The 26885-nt window shown below is 44.8% G+C and overlaps 1 protein-coding gene across 1 annotated transcript in view; it reads left to right on the forward strand.

Annotated features, from left to right (window-relative positions):
- Positions 1–21458, forward strand: part of LOC142574442 (uncharacterized) — a 131141-nt gene extending 109683 nt beyond the window's left edge. Inside the window, exon 5 of the mRNA XM_075683519.1 lies at positions 20628–21458. The gene's annotated coding sequence lies outside the window, so the exon portion shown is untranslated. The remainder of the gene's footprint in view (positions 1–20627) is intronic.
- The last annotated feature ends 5427 nt before the right edge of the window (positions 21459–26885 follow it).

Here is a 26885-nt window from a genome sequence, read left to right on the forward strand (position 1 = left end):
GCTGATTAAACCCGACGGTTTCACTTTGACCTCATCTCGTGTGCCATCAAGATGCGGCGCCTGGAACACCATTAGCGCCTCTCTTCATCACGCCAGCGTTGTTGGGTTGTAGTTGTACGTCTGCAAAGGAGGAGTTGCTTGCTGTGTACCCTTCCTACAAATGTCATTGATTCGAGCGAAATTGATTTTTTTTTTTTGGAAAGTGAAATTGCATTGAATTCCTGGGCTCTACGTGAACCCGAGAAGAGAAAAAAGCGCAGCTAGAGTATCACGAAGCATTGTGATCATTTATGTTTTTGACCATCATCTTGACTGGCCGCCGTTGTGAATAATCACAAGCCAAATATCCCAACAATTCGTTTCGACTGGACAATTCATCTCTAAAGTTTGGATCGTTGTCTCAACAGTAGTACTATGGATTATGCCTTGAGCAGCCCTCGTATATGATTGTGAACTGTGTGTTTTCTTCCTTGGGCCTGTCCTGAACGTACAGCAGCATTTGCAATCTAGTACATGAAGCCGAGGCTGCTTTATTTATTGCGTTGTTGACCAACCCACTGAGCGTCTCAGTGAAATGCAAAGAGTGAGTCACGTACATTTCTTATCAAACGTTTGATTTACTTCAGAAGTTTCCAAGTCGTGGTTGTACTTGACTGAAGGCCTGTTTCCCTACTAATGACAGTCCTCGCGGCAGGTACAAAAAGGGCTATCATGTGGCATATTGAAGTATGAAGGCAAAATATTTTATACTACTTTATCATCGCCACTATTAACATATCCATATCATCGAACACTGAGATGCACCGTACGGCGTAAGCGGGACTGGAATTCGTATAGGCAGCCATTCTTGAAAAACGCGTCAGCTGTCGAACCAGAGAAGCAGGAGGCGCCCTATGTGCGTCACCATAAAACGCGGAGTACCACCATCCTCGTGAAACCGTAATGCGAGCAGTCTTGCCGTCCTGTTTACCATATCTCTCAGATGCGCGTATTCCGTCTAATGCATGCACCCGCCTTCGTTGAGTAGCCCACGGTTCCTCTGCGCTGGCTAGTAAGGCGCCTCCTCCTAGGCGCAGATGCTTTAAAACCTTAATTTTTTTTATGTTAAGAATAAGAAGCTTCAGAGATTCACTTACTGATGCTGTGTTCAAATCGCGAATATAAATTAAAATCGCATTTTGCTTAAAAAACGATAGCGTGGAAATACCGTCCATACGTCCCAACGTGAGCAGACCTATTTTTGTTATGAATAAAATATGGCAGTCAACGTGCTCTCTTAGCTACGAAGATTTCTTTTCACTATTGGTTAGTAATAAGGAGAGGTTGCGGGAGCGGGGCGTAGATTCTGGTTTCAGCGGCGACAAAATATGAACTATTCGGCTGATATAAGCCCTATCAAAGAGAATTTTAAAAGGTATGTGACAATAAAGGCTGCCACGAGCAGCGACCTGCAAAACCTATTTCAATACGTTGGGCCTAGGTAATGCCACTTAAAGGTTTCACTGAATTCCTCGAACCAATAATCTCTCGCACTTTCACGCTGGAGGTTGCAGCATATATAAGTACGACGGTGCGTGCCATAACCTGTTCGATCGATATATGACGATATTTATCGGCTCGTTCTTCGTAGCAGCTACATTTTTGTAATTTTATTTCAATATAATTATTCCGCGAGTAAATTAAAACGAATTGATTATTCAACCTAGTATACCATATATAGCCTAGTCCCATACAATAGCTGATGTAGTCAGCGTTCATCATCAATCAGTGACTGCAAATCAGTCAGCGACTAATTTTCAAAATCGGTAAATATCCATCAAGCCTGTATAGCGGAACTTTTCTCCATTTCTCAAGATTTCAAGGAAGGAGACTAAACTTTTTCTCGCTTGTACATTTTCCGTAAAATTCATTGTTTTAATCATAATCTAATCTTGTTTGTTTTTCTGCCCCTCACGTGGTATTTTCGCGTGTAGACAGCCACCTCAACTTTCGCGTCCCCGACACGCCTGAGCCATTCAATGTTACCACGAATATTTTATGCCGATAAGCAGCGTAGACTTTAATATAAGCTGCCTGCCTTCACCGTCTCCAAATCAGACCCTCTAATTTTCCAGTCTGCCATTATCTCCTTAACGATTTTGTCTTACAATATATGTTGTGCTACAACTATCCCAGTCCTGTGTAACGGCTCGCTGAGCGTGTGATTGTTTAATCAAGAAAAGTAATTCATTTGTCTGTTTTTATTGTTTACTTATGTTACCACACGCGGAATAATGTCAGAATTAACTTACATATGTAACAAAAGATTACCTTTTCATGCAAATACTGCATCAGCGACTTATAGATTGTATTGTAGATTCATAGTGTTCACCCGCCTGTGTACACTTTCCCGGGCCGTCTCTGTCCCGCCCAACGTGAATGGCGGGAACCCGCTCCAGACGCAGAAGTGGAGCACTTCTGAAAACCGCGCGGTTGACCCCAAGCACCAGAGATGGCTTGGCGTAGGGGCCACCGCAACTAGAAATCTCAGGAGAGAGTCTTCCTCCAGCCTCGAAAAATTGTGTAAGAGGGAGCTGACGAGAGGGCTGTTGAGGCATGTTCCACCTGAGGATAGGTTTTCTTGTTATGGAACAAAGCGAGGATAAGGGGCGAGGGAAAGAGAAGGGCTCACAGGGTGCGATAAAGAGTGAGCAGTGCGGTCGGCAAGGTCATTGTTGCGGTCATGACCACGTGTTTGCATCCAGTGAGCACTCATGTCAGCACCGCAGCCTGTGTCGAGGCCCCGAAGCGGCCGTCTGTCCTCCGCGTCATTGACAACGCACCAACGATGCCGGCGCCGGTAGAGCCGGCGCAACATACTCGCTCACTTGTCTGACACGTTTGCGGTTGTGATTTCCAGATGGGTTCACCTGGTCTCCGCATGGACATTGCACACACTTATTTGGTTTGCTTCGACAGCCATTTGCTGCTGATGTTGGTCTCCTGAAGTCCCTCTGGAGATGTGACAGGCGTCACTTGAAGCCTGTGGGAGGGACAGCAAGCAACGAACACTTTCGAGGCGACATGGGCATTATTTTACCTTTGAGTAATGCCTGAGCAGTGCGATGTTCTCACATGTGCGAACACTAAAATATATCTTAAAACACGAGTATTATGATCGGACTCGGTAATGTTACGAATCGTTTCAAGTTGTGTGCTGTAAACAATGACTCAAATATGTTCTCTATTTTCCACATAAGAAAACATTAAGAAATTAAGGGATTACTTCAAGCAGTGGGTGCCACAGCTAGACCGCAGGCGCGCTTGGCTTCCACAGCCTTCGCTTCACAGCCATAAAAATGCTTTCCGCAGGTATCACGACCGGGGCATAGCGCAACAAATGCCGTACTATCATATGTTTACGAGACTGTGGGTGATAAGTCACCGGAGCGAGAGTACACGGGGGGCGCCAAGCACAATGCATGACAGACGAACAACAAACCAATGACATAATTTTACAATGCTGTAAACGTGGAGGCGGAGATAAGTTGAGAAGACAACAGTCCCTAAATTTAGGCGACCGTTCAGATTTGTTGTTGGACTGAGTGGTATTCTTTAATCATTATTTGCTCACCCCCACTCACTTTGACCTAGCTGGTTAGGTGTGGCCTTGAAACAATAACCGCGTGAAAGGATTAAGACTAGCTAGTCATCTACGAGGAATCGAACGTGGGCCGACATCATGCTAAGCAAATAATTATCCTTGGCACCGCATTAACAAATACGAAGGGGTTCGGAATACGTGCCTCATTAGGACGCTAGTATTGCTAACAAGATGTGAGATCGCATTGAGAACACAAGAGTCTGACCTCGAAACATGGACGGCGCAAAAAGAAAGAACATTCCTTGCGACCTGTGGTAAGATGCAGGATGGTTAGCGAGTAGCTATAATCGGCGAAATGCTAATAGTTGACCAAGGGCGTGGAATTGCATGTATCATACTTGAGCACGCACCCGTCCGTGATATCTGTCATAGGCAACACAGATGATGTGAACAATGAAGTAACGGAAATTTTGTACAGGGTGTTTCACGCAACACGTGCCAAGAATTTTAAATAAGGGTTTAGTCGCCGCTGAATGAAACAGTCGACATATGGTTTGCCGTCATGTGGCGCTCCTTGGAGTATTTTTTACAGCGATGCTATTCGCCTCTAGTTGGTGAGCATTTCTGATGCCTGTTAGCAAAAAAAAAAAAAATACCGACAAAAAGTGCTTATCTCCTTTGGAATCAGGCATACAACACACAGCTCAGTATTTCATTAAAGAAAAGCACAAAATAAGCGTCGAAACCGCATGATGGATCATAAGGCGCCTGTGAAGAACGCGATTTACGTTTCTTCTATGAATACTTTGTTTAGCGCAAAACAACAGACACAAGAAAGACGACAGGACAAGGCGCTACACTCATGACATCATTTTATTGAGTCACTCCTTTATAGACAGCTGCAACTAGAGGAACATGCGCAGTGAGCACCATGCGGTGGAGCCACCAACATTCGATCACAAGAGCGCACTCATGCGACAGAATAAAAAAAAAAAACCAAATTCAGCGCTGTACAAGGCTAAGGAAGGCACACTAATGCACTGTGAACCCAATGAATGAATGAAGAATGCTTCCGATAACTTTCGGGCGGTGGTGTCGCTGCTGTTTTTCAAAATCGTGGTATCCCGAAACATGGGTTTGCACTTGCATATTTTACAATGCTGAGGCAAATGGGAACCTGTGCTTCTTGGTATGGATCGCTCACGTTCTCTAAGGCGCTGGTTAACACAGTGGCCTCACTGCCCTACATACAGTTTGCCACATGATAAGGGAACCTTATAAACCACACCGACGCTGCAATCTACAAACTTCGCGTGGTTCTTTTCACAATCTGGTTTTTCACTTGTTTTACAAATACGGCTGCACAACGTCCACAGTTTCTGAGGAGTGGAAAACACTACCGGAATTTGGCATCTAGTGGCGACATTCTTTAGATTGCGAGCCACTCTGTGGCAAAACGGCACAACTTCGGGCCTCTTCTTTTGTGTGATGCAGTTACCTTTGTGCCGCTTCCCTTTCAGTTTCTGAAACAATACCTCCGAGACTGACGTCACCACCACACTTGGGTAACCAGCAGCCTGCAGCCTATTTAACTGTGCAATGAAACTCAGGTTCGCAGAGTGATGACAAGATTTCATTAACGAAGATTCTAGACGTATCAAAGCAATATCGCGTTTCACAGTCTTTGAATGCGCAGACACGTAAAGTAAAAGCTCCTTACGTGCACATGGCGAGTGCATCCAACAGGCGTGGCCTGTTTGTAAGGATAGCTGCAAATCTAAAAGCTGGAGTTCACCGTCCATAGATAGCTCATGTGTGTAAGTTAAACCTTTGCCATTGTCATTGAACAGAGTTAAAATGTCAGCTACCGTAACGGAGCATTCGTTGTTAGTCTGTTTTATCACAACAAGAAAATCGTCAACATATCTAAAAATTTGAACCGAGTCATTGTTTAAGGCACTCTTAAGAGCGCGCTCGACAAACGATAAAAAAATATTACAAAGAGCAGGCGCTACACATGAACCAATACACACTCCATGTTTCTGGATAAAAAGGTTATTTTCAAACCGGTTAAAAGTTGCACTTCAATAAAATTCAAGGGACATGAAACTTTCCGAGGAGAACCCGGCCGCATTGCGAAAATCTATCTCCCCACTTTCTTCGATAGACGTCATCACACCGCGAAATAGCTCACCATGCGGTATTGAATAGTAAAGATCTTCGACCTCAACAGAAAAAATGTCGGCTACTGAATGCTTGTCATCCAGAAAGGAAACAACATCGAAAGAATCCTTTATGCCATAAGGGTCGTCAATCGTCAAATGCTTCAACTGTTTTTGCAATTGTTTTTGCGTTCCTTCTCCCCACGTGTGTTTCCCGCCAATGATTACGGTTCCATAAGCTGCGCCAGTGGGAAAGGGACAACAGCAGCGTATGAATCACTGAGTGACGTCACCAAACTTCATATTTAAAAGGGAGACCCGCCTAGCAACTCAGTTGATTCCAAAACCGCTATCGGTAGACCACGCAGAGTTAAAACTCCCGAAGAGCAGCGTGAATACAATGAGCGTGGAAGAGTGCTAAATCGCCACGCTCAGCAATGGCATCACGCTAACACTAGGCAGAACAATAAAACATTTCACGTCCCCCCATCGACGGCATTTGAGTGGTTTTCGAACAGCTTCGCTGGCCATCCACTTTCGCAGAGTCGGGATGGCGGCTCAATTTTTCTTTTACATTACGCTTAATTAGTTAAAATGAATTATGCAAAATTTTTAATATTCATTTTGGGCCAAGTGCGTTTCCTTATGTGGTAGAGGGGGTTCAGAAACGGCCGATTCAATTTTTTGTCACAACGTACAGGCTTTGTGGCGATCTTTTTCGGCGTCTAAAGAAAGCCCGCGAGATATGAAATAAAACCACGTGACTGCGCTTGTGCGCTATCGTCTAATAGAGAACTGCAAGATAACTTATGGCACTGGGTCGGCCTCCAGTCGCATTTCACTAATCTCTGTTGTGGACGTGCTTACCTTTCCGTGCTATCCCTGAACCAAAGTGCTTCAAGGAGGCTATAGGAGCCTAAACCGACAGCTGAGCAGATATCTTCATATTTAAAAAAAAAATATATTTTCCATCGTTTCCCAAGCTTCACCGCAGCAAGCACATGCTTCTTCCTTGGTGTACCTCGCCTTATAACTACGCGTACAGTGTCCATCCTAATCCCGCCTCGCAAAATAAGGCACTTCCCTTTGATTTATCATGGATTGTTTCTTTCCTAATTGTTTCCTCTTACTAATTACTAGTTTGTTTTTTGTCATTGTCGCCATCCGCGAGATTTTCTCACCCTCTCTGACTGTACCTTTGACATTCCTTGTTGTCATGTTGCTTACTACAACGGTCGCATTCTTGCTGGTGAGTTCCCTCGGCGATGGGTAAAATCAAAACAAAACACACTATACTGATGGGCGACTTCAGTGCCAGGGTAGGCAAGAAGCAGGCTGGAGGCAAGTCAGTGGGGGAATATGGCATAGGCTCTAGGTATAGCAGGGGAGAGTAATTAGTAGAGTTTGCAGAACAGAATAATATGCGGATAATGAATACCTTCTTCCGCAAGCGCGATAGCCGAAAGTGGACGTGGAGGAGCCCGAATGGCGAGGCTAGAAATTAAATAGACTTTATACTCTGCGCTATCCCTGGCATCATACAAGATGTGGACTTGCTCGGCAAGGTGCACTGCAGTGACCATAGGATAGTAAGAACTGGAATTAGCCTAGACCTCAGGAGGGAACGGAAAAAACTGGTACATAAAAAGCCGATCAGTGAGTTAGCGGTAAGAGGGAAAATAGAGGAATTCCGGATGAAGTTACAGAACACGTATTCGGCTTTAAATCACGAAGAGGACCTTAGTGTTGAAGCAATGAACGACAATCTTGTGGGCATCATTAAGGAGTGTGCAATAGAAGTCGCTGGTAACTGCCTTAGAAAGGATACCAGTAAGCTATCGCAGGAGACCAAAGATCTGATCAAGAAACGCCAATGTATGAAAGCCTCTAACCCTACAGTTAGAATAGAACTGGCAGAACTTTCGAAGTTAATCAACAAGCGTAAGACAGCTGACATAAGGAAGTATAATGTGGATAGAATTCAACATTCTCTCAGGAACGGAGGAAGCCTAAAAGCAGTGAAGAAACTAGGAATTGGCAAGAATCAGATGTATGCGTTAAGAGACACAGCCGGCAATATCATTACTAATATGGATGAGATAGTTCAAGTGACTGAGGAGTTCTATAGACATGTATACAGTACCAGTGGCACCCACGACGATAATGGAAGAGAGAATAGTCTAGAGGAATTTGAAATCCCACAGGTAATTCCGGAAGAAGTAAAGTAAGTCTTGGGAGCTATGCAAAGGGGGAAAGCAGCTGGGGAGGATCAGGTAACAGCAGATTTCTTGAAGGATGGTGGGCAGATTGTTCTAGGGAAACTGGCCACCCTGTATAAGCAATGCCTCATGACCTCGAGCGTACCGGAATCTTGGAAGAACGCTAACATAATCCTAATCCATAAGACAGGAGACGTCAAAGACTTAAAAAATTATATACCGATCAGCTTACTGTCCTTTGCCTACAAACTATTTACCAAGGTAATCGCAAATAGAGTGAGGAACACCTTAGACTCATGTCAAGCGAAGGACCAGGCAAGATTCCGTAATGGCTACTCAACAATAGATCATATTCACACTATCAATCATGTGACAGAGAAATGTGCGGAATATAACCAACTCTTATATATAGTTCAGGACAACATTCATTTGGGCTAGATGGTGCATACTTGAATTAGGAAGGAACAGCGCCAACGAAGACGATCACTAGCTAGAAAAACTAGAAAAACTAGCTGCGAAGCCGGAAGTGGTTCCGTATGTACATAGGACAGCCCGCAATATGAAAAAGGTGGGAACAGACACGGCGTCCCAGTCGTGTTTTCGGCTCCTCGAAAACAAGCTCAGCTCTGCGCCCGCTTCGCGAGCCAGGGTACGAGGAGCAACTGCACCAAAAAACATGGAAAGCAGTTTGTAAAGTGCTGCACCAGTGTGGTATATGGAATACCTTTGACCTGCGGGAAAACCTATGTGGGCCAAACGGGAAGATGCGTGAATGACCGTGCAGCTGAACATGTGCGGTCGCTGAAAGAGGGATGTGCGCATCTTTCGCAACATTGCGCAACTTGCACTGCGTGTGACCGAGCCGCAGAACATTCGCCACGAAAACAATGCCAGTACTGCAAGAAGTGTGAACCACGGTTCGGAGAGATAAAGATTCTTGGCAGAAGCAGGGAAACAAAGGCACGTGAGGTTTTGGAAGCCTTCCATATAAAGGAAAGAGGAAAAACTGTGTTAGTGATACTTCCGTGACCCTCTTCAAAAGCGAAATGTCCTATCTAGAACGGTTTGGCAGATGATGCATTATGGTCATTGTGCGCATGTCTGTGATTTTCCTTATATTTGCTGATTTTCGATGAATAAAGATAGATGAAGTTGGCGCTTGTCCTGTGTCGTTCTCCCCATTGTGATCGTCTTCGTTGGCGCTGTTCCTTCCTAATTCAATTCTTATATATAGCTTTCATTGATTACGAGAAAGCGTTTGAACCGGTCGAAACGTCAGCAGTTTGGAGGCATTACGGAATCAGGGTGTAGACGAGCTGTATGTAAACATACTGAAAGATATCTATAGCGGCTCCACATCCACGGTAGTCCTCCATAATGAAATCAACAAAATCCCAACAAAGAAAGGCGTCAGGCATGGAGATACGATCTGTCCAATGCTACTCACAGCGTGTTTACAGGAGGTATTCAGAGACCTGGATTGGGAAGAATTGGGGATAAGAGTTAATGGAGAATACCTTAGTAACTTGCGATTCGCTGATGATATCACCTTACTTAGTAACTCAGGGGATCAATTGCAATGCATGCTCACTGACCTGGAAAGGCAAAATAGAAGAGTGGGTCTAAAAATTTATCTCCATAAAACTAAAGTAATGTTTAACAGTCTCGGAAGAGAACAGCAGTTTACGATAGGTAGCGAGGCACTGGAAGTGGTAAGGGAATACATCTACTTAGGGCAGGTAGTGACCGCGGGTCTGGATCATAAAACTGAAATAATCAGAAGAATGGGCTGGGGTGCGTTTGGCAGGCATTCTCAGATCATGAATAGCAGGCTGCCATTATCCCTCAAAAGGAAAGTGTATAATAGCTGTCTCTTACCAGCACTCACCTACGGGGCAGAAACCTGGAGGCGTACGAAAAGGGTTCTTCTTAAGCAGAACTGATAGTTGGGCGAGCTGGTATGAACTCATAGTAAAATATTTAGCGCGCACAATTGACACCCGTCTCACAGAACATGAACGTTCTCTCGGTAAAGAAAACCATTCGCACTTGTCGAACCACTGTATTCTATGTTATTGTGATCCGGTATTTTTCGACACTAACATTTTGTTTTCAGATAAAAACAAACTAAAACGTGAAATCCCAGAAGCATTTCATATCAAGAAGTGCGCTGAAAGATGCATAAGCCGACCATCGGTTGTAATCACTGAAAATGAATTTGCTGTTTTAAATACTGGTTGAACCTTCTTAATCTGTTTTTAATCTGTTTCTCTTTTACGGACCACCCTTGTTGCACATGCTCAGCGCTGACTGCTGGGGTGTACATATGTTCTGTATCTTCCCGAAAATAAAATAGTTGTGAGTAGCGCTCGTGTGTTCCCCTTCACTCTGTCCTTGTCAATTGTGCGCGCTAAATATTTTACTACGGATTCTACTTAAACTAAGGACGACGCAACGAGCTATGGAAAGAATGATGGGTGTAACGTTAAGGGATAAGAAAAAAGCTTATTGGGCGAGGGGACAAACGCGAGTTAATGACATCTTAGTTGAAATCAAGAAAAAGAAATGGACATGGGCAGGACATGTAATGAGGAGGGAAGATAACCGATGGTCATTAAGGGTAACGGACTGGATTACAAGGGAACGGGAGCGTAGCAGGGGGCGGGAGAAAGTTAGGTGGGCGGATGCGATGAAGAAGTTTGCAGGGACGACATGGCCATAATTAGTACATGACCGGGGGAGTTAGAGATGTATGGGAGGGGCCTTTGCCCTGCAGTGGGCGTAACCATTCTGATGATGATGATATTCCTCATTCGTTCTTCATAATCAATTTTACTGTGACCTTCCCTCACTTCAAAACTTGTCCAGCCCTGCACAGCTTCTGTTGTAGCCTTCACATGAGCGCCCATTGCGAAGCATTCCACTAAGCTTTGGTTGCCATCGAGTCCTTCACATTTCACAAATTCACATTCTTTATTTTACAAAACAAGTTTTGTGGTTGGCAGGGCTAAAAGCTGCGGCCTGCCGCTTAACAGAGGCCCGGGCACCACATTCAAGGCAGGGCTTGACCACGACGTGAATGTCGAACCGTTACGCAAGAACGTACGAAGCAGAAAATAACAGATCATCAGAATAAGAATACACAATACCAGATATAATGCTTTATATACAGAAGCAGAAATTATATGTATATATTAATATATATATTTTAAATATTTTAAGTCAAACATAATGAAAGAAAAAGAGGGGGAATTACACACACACACACACACATATATATATATATATATATATATATATATATATATATATATATATATATATATATATATATATCTGTACCAGAAAAAAAAGCAGTCCTGGGTCCGGGTAAATATTCACAGTGAAGTAGACGCGCGTATGAAGCGGTTTATTGACATTACGGCCGGGGTCCGGCCTTCATCAGATGTTTCTCATGAAGGCCGAAATGTCAATGAAGGCCGAAATGTCAATAAACCGCTTCATACGCGCGTCTACTTCACTGTATATATATAATTAGTCATATCATAAGAAGCCAACAAAAACACTGACCCCAAGGACAACATAGAGGAAATTACTTGCGCTTAATAAGTGAAATAAAGAAACGATAAATTAAGGGAAATTAAAGTGGATGAAAAGACAACTTGCCACAGGTGGGAACCGAACCCACAACTTTCGCATTGCGCGTGCGATGCTCTACCAATTGAGTTACCGCGGCGCTGTTTCCCCATCCGCTTTCTTGTGTCCTAGTAGAACCCTGGGAGTGTTAGCCAGCGCCACCACTCACAGATCTTGGCGGCGGACGTGGAACATCCTTTTTGCCGCAGGCGTCACGAGAACGTGATAATTTAGGGGTGAAGGCAACTGGTCAATAAACCCACATATGCCAAGGTAAATATACCTGGTAGCGAAGCTTCCATAGGAGCCCATACGTTCAAAACATGGCGGTCCATGGGCGGTTCATGGGGCTTAGCGCCATCTGTATGTGGTGGGAACACTTCCGGCGGAAGAAAAAATAATGTGACGCCATGTCCGTTAAAAGCAGAAGTGACGTCATTTTGTTTTCGAAGGCGCGAAATTTGTTTTGTTGTCCTTCCAATTTGGAGCTATATATTCAAATGCCCCACCATTCGACTTCATGGGCGTTTCGAGCTTTCAGCGTGGGAAGCGATGCAGGAAGAGGCCAGCCGTACGGTTCTCGAAATCGCATCCCTGCACAGAACATACTTTCTTTGGAGGCCGACGAAAGCTTTAGGTGTAGAGTGCTGGTCCTATTGTCGGATGCCAAGCCCGTCGGCCAGCGCAGTCACATGAAAACAACTAAACAATTATCTGGCGGTCGTAACCCACTCCTTTTAACTGAACAGATTCAGAAGCGATGAAGGTACCCACGTCACCAAATGCAGACAAACTTCGACAAGCAAGAAAGCACAAACTGTGAGGGGGGCGTATTTCAACACGTGAACTTTACGAGTGCGCCTTTCTGCCCATTTCAAGACATGCATTGCATTGCGAGTGATAGTGGCGTCAGCGCCCCCTGTAGCGATGGGCGCTGAAAAGAAATGCATTTATTAATAATAATAAAATTAAACTTGTATTTTCTTAACTCGTCACGAATATATAAGAATAACTAGCAATTTTATTTTCGTTGAATGAATCTAACTGTGTCTCGTTTGAATTAAAAAACGCGTTTTTTTTCCCCAATGTTTGTTCCCTCCAAACGTAGTCGCGCTTCAATCGCTGCTCCCATAACCCCCCATGCTGATGTCGGTGACAATCTGTACTGAACTGCTTTTCGCTCGAAGCTTCGCGACCTATTTGAATCGACCTTGCATATGCTCCCTGAAGGCATCAATGTTGCCGGATTCCACACCCTCGTTACATATTAAACGAGAAGAAAGGGGGTTAACCGAGGGGCCCGATATTTATTAGTCATATCATAAGAAGCCAACAAAAACGCTGACACCAAGGACAACATAGGGGAAATTACTTGTGCTTAATGAATGGAATGCAGAAACGATAAATAAATGGAAATTAAAGTGGATGAAAAAACAACTTGCCGCAGGGGGAAACCGAACCCACAACCTTCGCATTTCGCGTGCGATGCTCTACCAATTGAGCTACCGCAGCGCTGTTTCCCCATCCACTTTCTTGGGTATTTATGTGTCCTAGTAGAACCCTGGGAGTGTTAGCCAGCGCCACCACTCACAGACCTTGGCGGCGGACGTGGAACGTCCTGTAAGCCGCATGCGTCACGAGAACGTGATCTTTTTGGGTGAAGGCAACTAGTCAATAAACCCACATAAGCTACCTGAAGGCATCAATGTTGCCGGATTCGAGACCCTCGTTATATATTAAACGAGAAGAAAGGGGGTTAACCGAGGGGCCCGATTTTTATTAGTCATATCATGAGAAGCCAACAAAAACGCTGACACCAAGGACAACATAGGGGAAATTACTTGTGCTTAATGAATGGAATGCAGAAACGATAAATAAATGGAAATTAAAGTGGATGAAAAAACAACTTGCCGCAGGGGGAAACCGAACCCACAACCTTCGCATTTCGCGTGCGATGCTCTACCAATTGAGCTACCGCAGCGCTGTTTCCCCATCCACTTTCTTGGGTATTTATGTGTCCTAGTAGAACCCTGGGAGTGTTAGCCAGCGCCACCACTCGCAGACCTTGGCGGCGGACGTGGAACGTCCTGTAAGCCGCAGGCGTCACGAGAACGTGATCTTTTTGGGTGAAGGCAACTAGTCAATAAACCCACATAAGCTACCTGAAGGCATCAATGTTGCCGGATTCGAGACCCTCGTTATATATTAAACGAGAAGAAAGGGGGTTAACCGAGGGGCCCGATTTTTATTAGTCATATCATGAGAAGCCAACAAACACTGACACCAAGGACAACATAGGGGAAATTACTTGTGCCTAATAAATGGAATGAAGAAACGATAAAAAACTGGAAATTAAAGTGGATGAAAAAACAACTTGCCGCAGGCGGGAACCGAACCCACAACCTTCGCATTTCGCGTTAAGTGTGTTAGTAAACTAGTAAAGAGAAACAAATCTAGAAGCACAACAGAAAAAGTTCCCAAAGCAAGTCCAATGCAGGTACTAGGAGAACGGGATGCATGCACAGGTACAAGAAACAAAGGCTAGAAACTCGAATACTAGAAATTATACAATTCAAGGGCAGAATGACGGCAACAGACATCTCTTGACAAACATCTCTCCATCGAGTGAACATACCATAATCAGAGCAAGATAAATTTGTAAACATTACGCCTTGCGAACACCGAAAGATCCACATGACGCCAAGCAAATATATTTAGCACACTGAAAAAGTACTAGAAACGTAAATTGAAGCGTAGTGCGCGTGCGTTGAACGAGGCCAGATAGGGGAAGGGGGCATGTACGATGAAGTAAATCAAGGGGATTGTTGCTGCAGCTTTGCCATGAACGACTCAATTACTGTATCAGCAGGAAGAGCATTCCATTCAGTAACGGTGCGCGGAAAAAAAGAATTTTTAAAAGTTCGTGTCTTGCAAGAACACTCCTTTAGTTTCATTGAACGCTTGGATCGCATGGTTCGCCGATTAACGGATTCTATGTATGTGTCCTTGTTTATGCGCAGCTTGTCATGATAAAGTAAAAACATGTATTTCAGCCGATTATGTAGTCTTCTTGTCTGCAATGTATCCAGGTTAGTGTTATTTAGAAGTGTAGCGGGGGATTTAAAGGAACTATAGCGATTGTAAACAAATCTAATTGCTTTCCTTTGAATCATTTCAAGCTTTTTAGTGTTTTCTTGGCTATGCGGATCCCAAACCACGAAAGAGTACTCGAGGATTGCACGGATGTAAGTTTTGTACGCAATTAGTTTTAATTTTGGGGTGGATTTGCGCAGAGACTTTCTTTAATATCCCTATTTCTGCATAGCTCTCTTTTCGATGTATGCAATATGCTCGTTCCACCTAAAATCAGCGCTAAGTATGACGCCCAAGTACTTGTAAGTATCAACGAAAGATAGTTTTTGGCCATTAATAAAATAATCGCATTTTAAGGGAGACCGTTTACGCGTCACGCTTATAGCCACCGTCTTCTTTTCGTTGACCTTCATTTGCCAGACTTCACACCAAGAACATATTTTGATTAAAGCTGCGTTTAAAGAGCCTGGTCGCGTGGACTGCGTATTTCCTGATAAAGGATGCAGTCGTCTGCAAATAACTTAATAGTGACCGGAATATCAACGGTGATGTCATCTATGAATATTGAAAAGAACAGTGGCCCAAGCCCTGAACCTTGAGGGATTCCCGACTTCACCGGTCGTGAATCGGAGCACACGTTGTCGATAGTGACAGTTTGATTTCGATACCAGAGGTAGGCCTCGATCCATGAAATTAAGGTATCATTTTTCAGTATAGGTTTTAGTTTTGTCAGAAGTTTCGGATGAGACACACGATCAAACGCTTTTTCAGATTCTAGGAAGATCATGTCAATTTGGCCTTGTTTATCTAGGATAGCCGCAATATCATGAACAGTTTCCAGCAGTTGTGCGATAGTTGAGAGTCCCCTACGAAAGCCCTGCTGTCGGTCGTTGATTAGGTTACGTTGCTCGAGAAAAAGTGACAGGTGCTTGAATATGATGTGTTCCAAAACTTTTGCGCAAGAGCACAGCAGGGAAATCGGTCTGTAAGATGAAATAAGGGAAGTATATGATGTTTTAGGTAAAGGAACAATGTTTTTTCGAATTTCCAATCGCTGGGAAGCTCGCACTGAAAAAATGATCTCTGAAAAATAATGCACAAGAACTTAGAGCACCATTCAGCATAACTCAGAAGAAATGCGTTAGGTATGCCACCTATACCAGACGACTTTTTTGGATCGATATTAAGTAACAGCGAGAAGATTCCTTCCTCAGATGTCGAGATGTCACTTATTGGTGGAATATCATTAGCTGTGTTGGGGCATGGCCTTCTACCATCATCTTCGGTAAACACTGAACAAAAGAATGCATTAAATGATTCCGCAATTACTTCTTTGTTCGTAACAATAGCACCATTTACACACAACCCGCCGTGGTTGCTCAGTGGCTATGGTGTTGGGCTGCTGAGCACGAGGTCGCGGGATCGAATCCCGGCCACGGCGGCCGCATTTCGATGGGGGCGAAATGCGAAAACACCCGTGTGCTTAGATTTAGGTGCACGTTAAAGAACCCCAGGTGGTCAAAATTTCCGGAGTCCTCCACTACGGCGTGCCTCATAATCAGAAAGTGGTTTTGGCACGTAAAACCCCAAATATTATATTATTATTATTATTTACACACATATTAAGGAAGCACTTCTTTCTAGGAGAAAAGTGCTGCCAGAATTTCGCTGGGGACGAAAGTAAAATGTTCTCTAAAGTAACGTTATATTAATAATCTTTTGCTTTTTTTATACTGTCTTTCAATTCTTTGCGCACGACACTGAATTTATGCACGCACGACGGGGATGGGTTCTGATGATGTTGTTTTCTTAACCTTTTCGCTTTTCTTCCCAAGCGAACCACTGGCACGGGCGAACATTTCTTATTATCTTTACTTTTGTTGGTACATAGTCCTGAACGCATCGCAATAAAAGGTTCTTGAAAAAACACCAAAGGGCGTCAACAGTACAGCTGCTATACTCGGAAAGCGTGACAAATCGAGAAAAATGTACGTCAAGTGTGTCTAGTATTTCTACGTCATTGGCACGCGAGAAGACCGAGACCACTCGCTCTTCCCTCTTTCTTTGTGTCACTTCGTTCAGTGTAACGCTCAGGCACACCAATTTGTGGTCTGATATTCCGTCAACCACGTCGATACCCGACACACGACGCAACATGCCACTGTTAACGAAAAAAAGATCCAGGATTGAGGCACTAGTGTTCTGGATGCGGGTGGGTAGCTTAACCAGTTGGGTTAGATCATGATAAATGATTATGTCAAATAAGCGTTTAGCTGCATTTGTAAACGGTACAGGGAAATCCGTATCCCATGTGACTGAAGGGACATTGAAGTCACCGCCAAGTACTATGTTGCTGAAGTAGCCATGGATTGCGCAACGAAATTCATTAGGCTTATCAAAGAATGTTTCATCTGTGCCTTAAGTTCCCCTATGTTGTCCTTGGTGTCAGTGTTTGTTGACTTCTCATGATATGACTAATAAAAATCGGGCCCCTCGGTTAACCCCCTTTCTTCTCGTTTATTACATAACGAGGGTCTCGAATCCGGCAACATTGATGCCTTCAGGTAGCATATGTGGGTTTATTGACCAGTTGCCTTCACCCAAAAAGATCACGTTCTCGTGACGCCTACGGCATCAAGGACGTTCCACGTCCGCCGCCAAGGTCTGTGAGTGGTGGCGCTGGCAACACTCCCAGAGTTTACTAGTACATATAAATACCCAAGAAATGGGGAACAGCGCCGTGGTAGCTCAACTGATAGAGCATCGCACGCGAAATGTGAAGGTTGTGGGTTCGGTTCCCACCTGCGGCAAGTTGTTTTTTCATCCACTTTAATTTCCATTTATTTACCGTTGCTTCATTCCATTTATTAAGCAGAAGTAATTTCCCTTATGTTGTCCTTGGTGTCAGTGTTTGTTGGCTTCTCGTGATATGACTATATATATATATATGTATGTATGTATGTATGTATGTATGTGTGTGTGTGTGTGTGTTATTTATGAATTCACATATGCATACACAGAATCACATAATACAACAGAAAATATATCACATTCTGAAAACACTGCAATGTGACATACTTGGAGACACAGGAGGATTTAGCTTCTGTTAAAAAAAAGAAGAATTATGAATGTACGTTGCTTCACGACAATAGTGGTAGGCATGATTTTTTTTTTAAGAAAAGAGCTGTTGAAGTAATGCTAGTGTGGGCTTCACTTATAACTTTGTATTTATTGAGGAACGGAAGATTATATTTCAAAGACTGCAGTTTGTAAAAAGTGCGGAAATGTGGTATTATCCAAAAGTCAAGACAACGTGTACGAACATTGGTGTTTTGCTGAAGGAGTGCTATTGTATTAATAAAGTTTTTTAAAGTGGGTGAAGACACATAGAATGAATGCAAAACGCGAAATTCATGCATATTCACGCGAAATAAGTTTGCACGTGATGACACGCGTCCCTTCAGGCGAGAACGACGAAGTTCGTGGTTGCGCGCGCGCTCTCCGAGGAACAGCCATCGCTGAAGGCAGACATGTTTTTTTTTTTTTGCCAATCTGTCGGTGATAAACTGTTTTAGTTGTAATAGCTGGGTGACAATATGTTATATTTTCATAATGTTGTACAACCTAAAATAATATACTGTGGAAGCTAAATAATCAATATTTGCGATATTGCGAACAACTTTCTTTTGTGATAAACAAATCCTCGTAATATTCCTTTGTGTAGTGGTCAACCATACGAGACTACAGTAATTAATACGGGAAGCGAACAATGCAGAATAAATTTGTTTTTTGGCTTCCACTGGGAGAATTGCACGGCAACGCGATAGAGCTCCTGTGGTCATTGAAATTTTTTTGCATAATTTGTCAACATGTGAATCCCATGTTAGATTTGAGCTAAATGTTACTCCGAGAATTTTATATTCATTGACGACTTCGATCCTGTGCCCATCGCAGTATATATTCTGTTATAAATAATTAAGTTTATTTTGCGGACGGAAGAAAAGTACCTTGATTTGAGCTGGGTTAATCTTGAGGCAGTTAGAATTTGACCGCAATACGAGCTTCAAGCAAACAACCGCATTTCCTGGAACCATTTCCATATACCCCTGAGCCGCTCGTACCTATTGCAACCCCATAGCGCTCTGTGTTTTATTATGGCCGCATTTCACTTCTCCTTTGTTATTATTTTTTTTTTCTGTTACCACATATCTATTGCCTTCGTTTATCCATACACCAAGTTATTTGCATTCTTTGAGAGGACGTCTTCTTTGACGTCTTTGTCAGAATTAGAACAAGACCGAAGATGGTCGCTGTCCGCCTACTATTACGTATCATTACGTAGTGTGAATCCAACGAAGACAAGCACAGACCATTCTCGACATTGCGAAAAGTTTAGAAAAATGTGGCAGCCACAACTTCCGTTGTGTGCTACGTAACGCGAAGCGTTTTGTTGCTACAGCAATGGACGACTCTCGAAATAGCGCATGTTCTCTTCGGTGTTGTGGCTGCAATACAAGATCTGGTGGATGGCCTGTGAGATTGCGCGCTGTGGCAGGTTTTGCTCCGGCCATCCTATTCAGTGCGCTCCCTAGCAAAAATAAAATGTAATGCGGCGCGCGGGGCACGGTCTGCCCTTGATAGCGTTGTTACCCGACGGCTCCTGCGCACGTGAAGGTGGCCGTAGAAGGCAGACCGTGCGAGATCTCACATTGCCTATCTTTTCACGTGTTGCGGAAGATTTTCACAGTGTATGACCCAGTCAATTTTTCAACTATTCCTCGAAGGTTCTGCTGTCCAAACAATTTCGTTCTCTAATGCCTTTATTTTATTTTCTGCAGTTATTTCCTATATTCTTATCAATTATTTTTGTAGTACTTATATTTATTAACTTATTTTTTTAACCAATCGAGCGTGGATTTACACACCAATAACTGTCTTTGAAATTGTCTCTGAAGCGGGCAACGCTTCTCGTCTCGGAGGGCACGCGCAGACTTCTCGGCAGTGCCACTAGGTGGCGCCGCGTATCCAGAAATCAGTGTGAGAGAGAAGCCCACTTGCCACGTGACGCGTTTCTCAGCCTTCGCACGCACAGGCACACCATGCACCATTGACAGTCATCATGAGATACATTCTAGCGCAATTCTTTTTTAATCTGCGCTCCACCGGTTTTGAAAGTCACATCAGACAGGTTTCGAATAGCTTGCCAATTTACGTACGTTAAAAGGAAGCACCTTTGATGGTGCTCTTACGGGAACACAAACGCAAGGAAGACGTTGGAAGGCAGAGCGCCGCGTCGCGCCTTGTGGAAAGCGTATCTGTGCCAAAACAGTCCATTAGCAACCATACTGTAGTTTCTATGCGTGCAGGTATCGTTAGGCCAATGAAGGCTGGAATCGCGGAATGGCCTTAGCAATTGTGTGCTCTGAGCGCTCATTAACTAATGCTTCATGCGAGTTTACAGAAAGCGAAAGCTCATTTTAATAGTTACTTGCGATCAACCATAGTGAGAGCGTAGCCATCCCGACAATTCACGCCGAAGCGGTAGCTATGTGTGCCACCATGTCAGACAAGGCTATTGTTAAGCGTTCGTGAACATTACGAACGTTAAACTCGCCGAATAGCATACATTGTCATAGCTCGCGGAAACAATGAAAGCCCAAAAGCGTACGAAGCATGCCTAGTGAAGACAACACTATTTCTTTGCGCACGCAATGCTTTTGCATCTAGTTGTCAACGCGATTTTAAACCTCTATATTGAGTGCTATCTGGACGTCGGACAACAGATGAGAACTCCAAATGCAGACCTGCGTCAGTGTTTCAAACGCTGCATGGCCTTCGGGAGGGACCTATGAAAGCGCTCAGATACCCTGCAGGAAAAACTGGTCTACATTCGTCAAGAATACAATAACATTTGCTCCCTCTCACTGCATGCAGCCAACGACCTGCGGCAATGGATGTCGTGGCTGGGGCCCGTCGTGGTCGTGGTCGGGACACTGGTCACCTCGGTCGCCTGCTTCTTCTCCCGGCGGTACGACAACGTGGAGGTGGCGTCAGCGTGTGCAACTTCGGCCGCGCACAATGCTGACACTGACATTCGCACTTTCCCCACTCAATCACATCGCATCCCCGTAGGGGCGCACTTAACATATGGCTGCACGCCTTCACCCGAGGGGCAGTGAAACGCGTTATATTCTGTGGTGCGGAAAAATATTTGCGCTAAGCTTGCGCACGCTTAACTGAATTTTCAAAGGTACGAGCTTCTTATATATTATGTTGTGTCCGTCCTGTTCTCTATAGCTCAGAAAATAAACAATGCCAAGCGACGCTTCCTTGCTGTTATCTTCTGTGCAGTGGAGAAACGCGTAGTCACAGGCGGTGAGTAGTCAGGTTAAATAATTGCTTCTAACATTCGCTGTTGGCGCAGATATGAATGAAATGCCTTTTTTGAGTGACGTAAGGACTGCTCATTCGGCAGTCTGTGGATATACTTAAGATATCGTGGCTGGCGAATTCCTGTGAAGCCATGCAATGCAACTCATAACTTGTATTTTATGCGCACATGTGCGCCTTGCTATGCGGATATGTGAAGTTCACAGAACCCCTCTAGCAAGTGTGCAACATGTCATAATTTGTTGCTCCCAAAATCAATTCGCATTCACAATTCCTGCTGTAATCCTGATATCACCAAATAACCCGGCAGTCTTTCTTGCTTATTGGGTCTACTTCATTAGCAAATACGAGCAGAATATGTTAATAAAGCGAACTAGTTTTGGTGCGCGCTGTGTCATTTTTAGAACAGTGGCCATCTCGTAAACGGTTGTTGCTACGGCTCTCGGCTTCTTTACTCGCCACGTTAGCACGTTGCTTACGACGTTTTGCCGCCTATTATTTTGCCAAAGGTTCAACCGCGAGCCAAGGGCAACGGCTTGCACAAAGAAGGTCCACCAAGCTTTGGGGCCCACAAAAAAAATCCCGGTGGCCACCTCCCACACCCACGCTACGCTGTCTATAGTTGCCAATTGTGACCTAACGAGGTTCTCGAATCCGGCAACATTGATGCCTTCCGGTAGCATATGTGGGTTTATTGACCAGTTGCCTTCACCCAAAAAGATCACGTTCTCGTGACGCCTGCGGCTTACAGGACGTTCCACGTCCGCCGCCAAGGTCTGTGAGTGGTGGCGCTGGCTAACACTCCCAGGGTTCTACTAGTACACATAAATGCCCAAGAAAGTGGATGGGAAAACGGCGCCGCGGTAGCTCAATTGGTGGAGGATCGCACGCGAAATGCGAAGGTTGTGGGTTCGGTTCCCACCTGCGGCAAGTTGTTCTTTTTTTTCATCCACTTCCATTTCCATTAACTTATCGTTTCTACATTACATTTATTAAGCACAAGTGATTTCCCCTATGTTGTTCTTGGTGTCAGTGTTTGTTGGCTTGTCACAATTGTGGCCTAGGAACGCGAAGTTCCACACATTATTATTTTCTTTTAGGTATCACTTCCACATATGGTTTCACTATTACAGAAAACATGAGGGGAAGCATATGGAGCGTTCAGACATTTACCAAGACTCTTGATGGTTTGGTTCGTCCGCGAACGTCTTGCGGCCGCTGGCAATAGCGCTAACTCAATTTCATAGGTAGCTGCTAAATGACGTATATATTAGTTGACCGCGAATCGCCTTTCTTAAATATAAGCTTCCTTGCGCTACTTTCTTTTACGAATATTCACTATATAGACTTTTTTCTGCCCGGTGACCTCTCTAGCGCTCTTTCTCAGTGACGGCGTCCATCTTTTTTTTTCTTCTATTAAGGTATATAACTTTTTCTGATCCCTTAACATAAATATGATATTAAGGCAATCACATTGTAATAACAGCGCACTTGTTTTTTTAGTTAACACGGTAGCACCGCCTTCAGAGTACAGCACATTCTGGTAACGTAGGATATCAGTAATACAAGACTTCTGTGCTTAAACAAATCGAAACTAAACCCGCCGTGGTTGCTCAGTGGCTATGGTGTTGGGCTGCTGAGCACGAGGTCGCGGGATCGAATCCCGGCCACGGCGGCCGCATTTCGATGGGGGCGAAATGCGAAAACACCCGTGTGCTTAGATTTAGGTGCACGTTAAAGAACCCCAGGTGGTCAAAATTTGCGGAGTCCTCCACTACGGCGTGCCTCATAATCAGACAGTGGTTTTGGCACCTAAAACCCCAAATATTATTATTATTAAATCGAAACTAGGCGTAACAGATACGTCTTGCAAGTTCTCAACAAGGCTACGTCATTGGTTGTTGCCGTGTTTTCACGGTATAAAGTGCTTTTAAATGTTTTTTCTATCAACTACGTAACAGTCAGCCGGGAACGATTCTTCGCCAAATGCGTCTGGCAGTTAAACAGTGTGATTTTCCCCTTACGTACAACAAATGGCAGTGCAAATTTCGCATGCTTTCAGCCAACTCGACGAAAGTACTGCAAATACACAGAATTGTGTGAAAAGCAACGGTCATTTCGCTACCAAAAGGAAAAAAGAAAACTAAGAGAAAGCTATTCTGACCGCCTCATAGCTAGTCGTCATACGTAAAATTTGAGGTTGCTGAACGAATGATCTCGTCATTAACGTCTTTCCACACACAATCATTTACTAAAGCTCGTGACCCTAGAAAATGTGTTTCACAAGAATTCACTGTAGCACTCAATGTGCGTTGCCTATGCATACAATGTATGCAATGCCTCAAACTTATGATGGTTGCTGGGCAGTGTGCTACCGCTTCAAATCTGCACACTTGGTGAAAAGAACGGGTTATCCCTGCGCGTGAATTCCCGTACAGACGCAGCTGGCGCATGGCTGAGCACGTGCCGCCGGTGACAAGCCAGAGCGCGTCCAGCCGCGACACGACCGCCGATCGGCCGCCCAACCGTTCAACCGTCGACGGTAGCTTCACGGCCAGAGCGAACAGCCCGACGCGGCGGCCTCAGCTGATCCTCCGTTGGCTCCGCGTGCCGCCGACCGTGCACCAGCGCATGCGCGAGTGGGCGCGCTTTTACGAGAAGCGAAGCCAGCCGCCGGCAGGTGCCACCGCAAGCAACTACCCCGCAACGCACCCTGGCCCAGGCCTGTCTGCGGAAGGTGCGAACCATCAGGGTCCGACGCCAATCTTCTGGGCGAAGCGCGCCGTCCGGCTCTTGCCCTCGCCGCTCTACCAGGGCAAGCTTCTCCAGAACGTAGTGCCTGGAGTGAGCGGTGGCGTTGCCACGGGCGCCTTCTTGCGGAAGTGTGCCGCCGGTGCCGGGCGTCTGGCGGGCGTCGCGACGCCGCACTCCAGGCCCCGAAAGGCGTCCGCCGTTGTGGCGGCGCGCGTGCCGGCGAATATGACGCCGGTACTGCCCGCACCTGCACCCATCGTGCTCGAAGGGCCAGTGACGTCACCTCCGCGCCGCGTCGAGAGGCCGCAGTGCCCCGCGCGGTCCTCAGCGCGCAGCGAGGAGGCCTCGTCGTTCCTGTCTTTCCCGACGGGCGAGTCGGCGGCACCCGCCGGAGCGCAAGCGGCCGCCTTTACGCACGACGACTTCCTGCGGCGGTCGCTCGCGGGCGGCTCGGTCAACGGGGCCGACGACGTGCGCTCGGCGGGCGTCTCGGACGACGAGCCCGTCCTGCGAAGTGTGCGCAGGGTCAGCTTCGCAGACTACTAGTCGGCTCGCGCTGTCGAACATGCCAAGACGGGGGCGTATCGTGACTCGCCGTCTCTCGTCTTGAGCGCACGGGCGTACGTTGCGATTTTTTGTCCATAAAGTGGTCACTTTGAGGGGGAATTTGCGAATCGTGTTTGAATGTGTCATTGCAATCAGTGGTTACGAGTTAAAATTGAAATCGCTGCATATGGTACTTAGTTGCCTACCAAGCCATGTTGATTCTGACTTCGATATATGAAAGCATGGGGAAATAGATTCGTGAAACTACGCTTTATCAGTAGAGTACCTTTCTGCCACACCAAAAATGGTAACTCTGAGCGTGAGCAAAGGTTGGTATGCTGGAAAAGGCGAAGAAACAGAAGACGGCTGGTTGCGTCAAACTGGCACTGATGCACCAGCTCGAAGCGTTTTCCCAATCTATGAGAGAGCTTACTATATGCAAAGTACAAGTATACTGAATGCGCAAACTTTCAAGAATATTCCTTGTGCCATAACGGTACGAATCCAACTTTAAAATTGTGATGCCACCCTGACGTACCAATTCGGAGACCTGATTGCGAAATTCTCAAGTTCCTCTTTTTGAAATCAAATCAACCTTGATTTGCTTTGAATACAAGGATGATCGCGACGCAAAAGGCAACTCTCATTTGTGCAGCAACGGTACGCACACAAAATACGAGTACAATTGAAACAAAGAATCTTTTAACACTAGTATAATGAAATATAAGTACTACTTGTACCTACGAAATGAGGTAAAATTTATACGAAAATTAAGCAATGGGGAACAATAAATTGAGAGTAAGAAAATAAAGTACACACGGTTAAATAATCTGCGAATAACCAAAACACTAGGGAAAACTGAACCCTTAGCTTGCTTTCTCGTGTCCATAACTCACCCCGTTAAACCCATAAAAAAGGTGTTGAAGTTAACCAATACACCCATTTTAAGGGCAAAATTTTTGGAATTGCACCCTTTCTCCAAATATTCATTTTGCGGAAATGCACACGAAGTTTTGTTTTTACCGCAATAACCTTTATTTTATCACTACCCTAGTCTTTTGTAAGTTCGCTGAAGCAATGTTCAAATCTAATTTTTGACGAAGGTGGTGATATGGGCTTGCTGGTTAGTCATCATGGAATGGTATCTGATATAGGGCAACAAGACCAGGACACGCTTATGTGCCTCTATCGCTTAATTGTAGTGTCCGTGTTTTGCTGCCGTCCGTGATTTCCTACCAGATGCCCTTCCTCAATTTCCGAGACATTTATCAAAACATCGGCCAGACAACCTGCATTCGAACTGCGGACCTACAGATTCTCGGTCGGAAGCGCTCCGCCACTCCGCACTACTTCTTTCTTTCCGGTTTGGCTCCAAGAACGGTGTTGGCGATTACAGATCACACTCGTTTTATATATCTTAAAGCATCAAAGATTCGCGTCACAGCTTCATCGTGTTCAAGTCTTATGCACATCAAGTACTTTCACAACCATTTCCCCAAAGTACGCATGCACATGTTGGTCTTTAACATCATCATCACCCTATTTTATATCCACTGCAGGACGAAGGCCTCTCCCTGCGATCTGCAATTACCCCTGTCCTGCGCGAACCGATTCCAACTAGCGTCTGCGAATTTCTTAATTTCATCACCCTACCTAGTCTTCTGCCGTCCTCGACGGCGCTTCCCTCTCTTGGCACCCATTCTGTAAACCTCATGGACGACCGGTTAACTAACCCACGCATTACATGTCCTGCCCAGGTCCATTTTTTTTTCTCTTGATTTCAATGAGAATATCGGCTATCCCCATTTGCTCTCTGATCCACATTACTCCCTTGGTATCTCCTAACGTTACACTTAACATTGTTCGTTCCATCGCTCTTTGCGCGGTCCTTGTCCTCGAGCTTCTTTGTAAGTCTCCAGGTTTCTATCCTATATGATAGCACTCGTAAATGCATTGATTGTACACCTCTCTGTTCAGTAATAATGGTAAGCTTCCACTCAGGATATTACAATGTCTATCGTATGCGCTCCAACTCAGTTTTATTTTTCTGTGAATTTCTTTCTCATGATCAGGGTCCCCTGTGAGTAATTGACCTAGGTAAACGTACTCCTTCCCAGACTCTAGAGGCGGACTGAGGACCTTGAACTCTTGTTCTCTTGCCCGGCTATTGATCATTTTCTTTTTCTTCTTCATATTAATCTCCAACTCAACTCTTATAATCTCTCTCTTCAAGTCCTCAATCATTTATTGAAACTCGTCCCCATTGCTGCTGAACAGGACAATGTCATCCGCAAATCTAAGGTTGCTGAGACAATCGCCGTTGATCCTTACTTCGAAGCCTTCCCAATTTAATAGCTTGAATACTTCTTCCGAGCATGCGGTGAATAGCATTGCAGAGATTGTATCTTCATGTCTGACCCCTTTCTTTATAGGTATCTTCCTACTTGTGGAGAAGTAAGGCAGCTGTGGAATTCCTGTAGGTACTTTCCAAGATATTTACGT

This window comes from Dermacentor variabilis, chromosome 3 (assembly GCF_050947875.1).
Source record: "Dermacentor variabilis isolate Ectoservices chromosome 3, ASM5094787v1, whole genome shotgun sequence".
In the NCBI taxonomy this organism is placed as follows: domain Eukaryota; kingdom Metazoa; phylum Arthropoda; class Arachnida; order Ixodida; family Ixodidae; genus Dermacentor; species Dermacentor variabilis.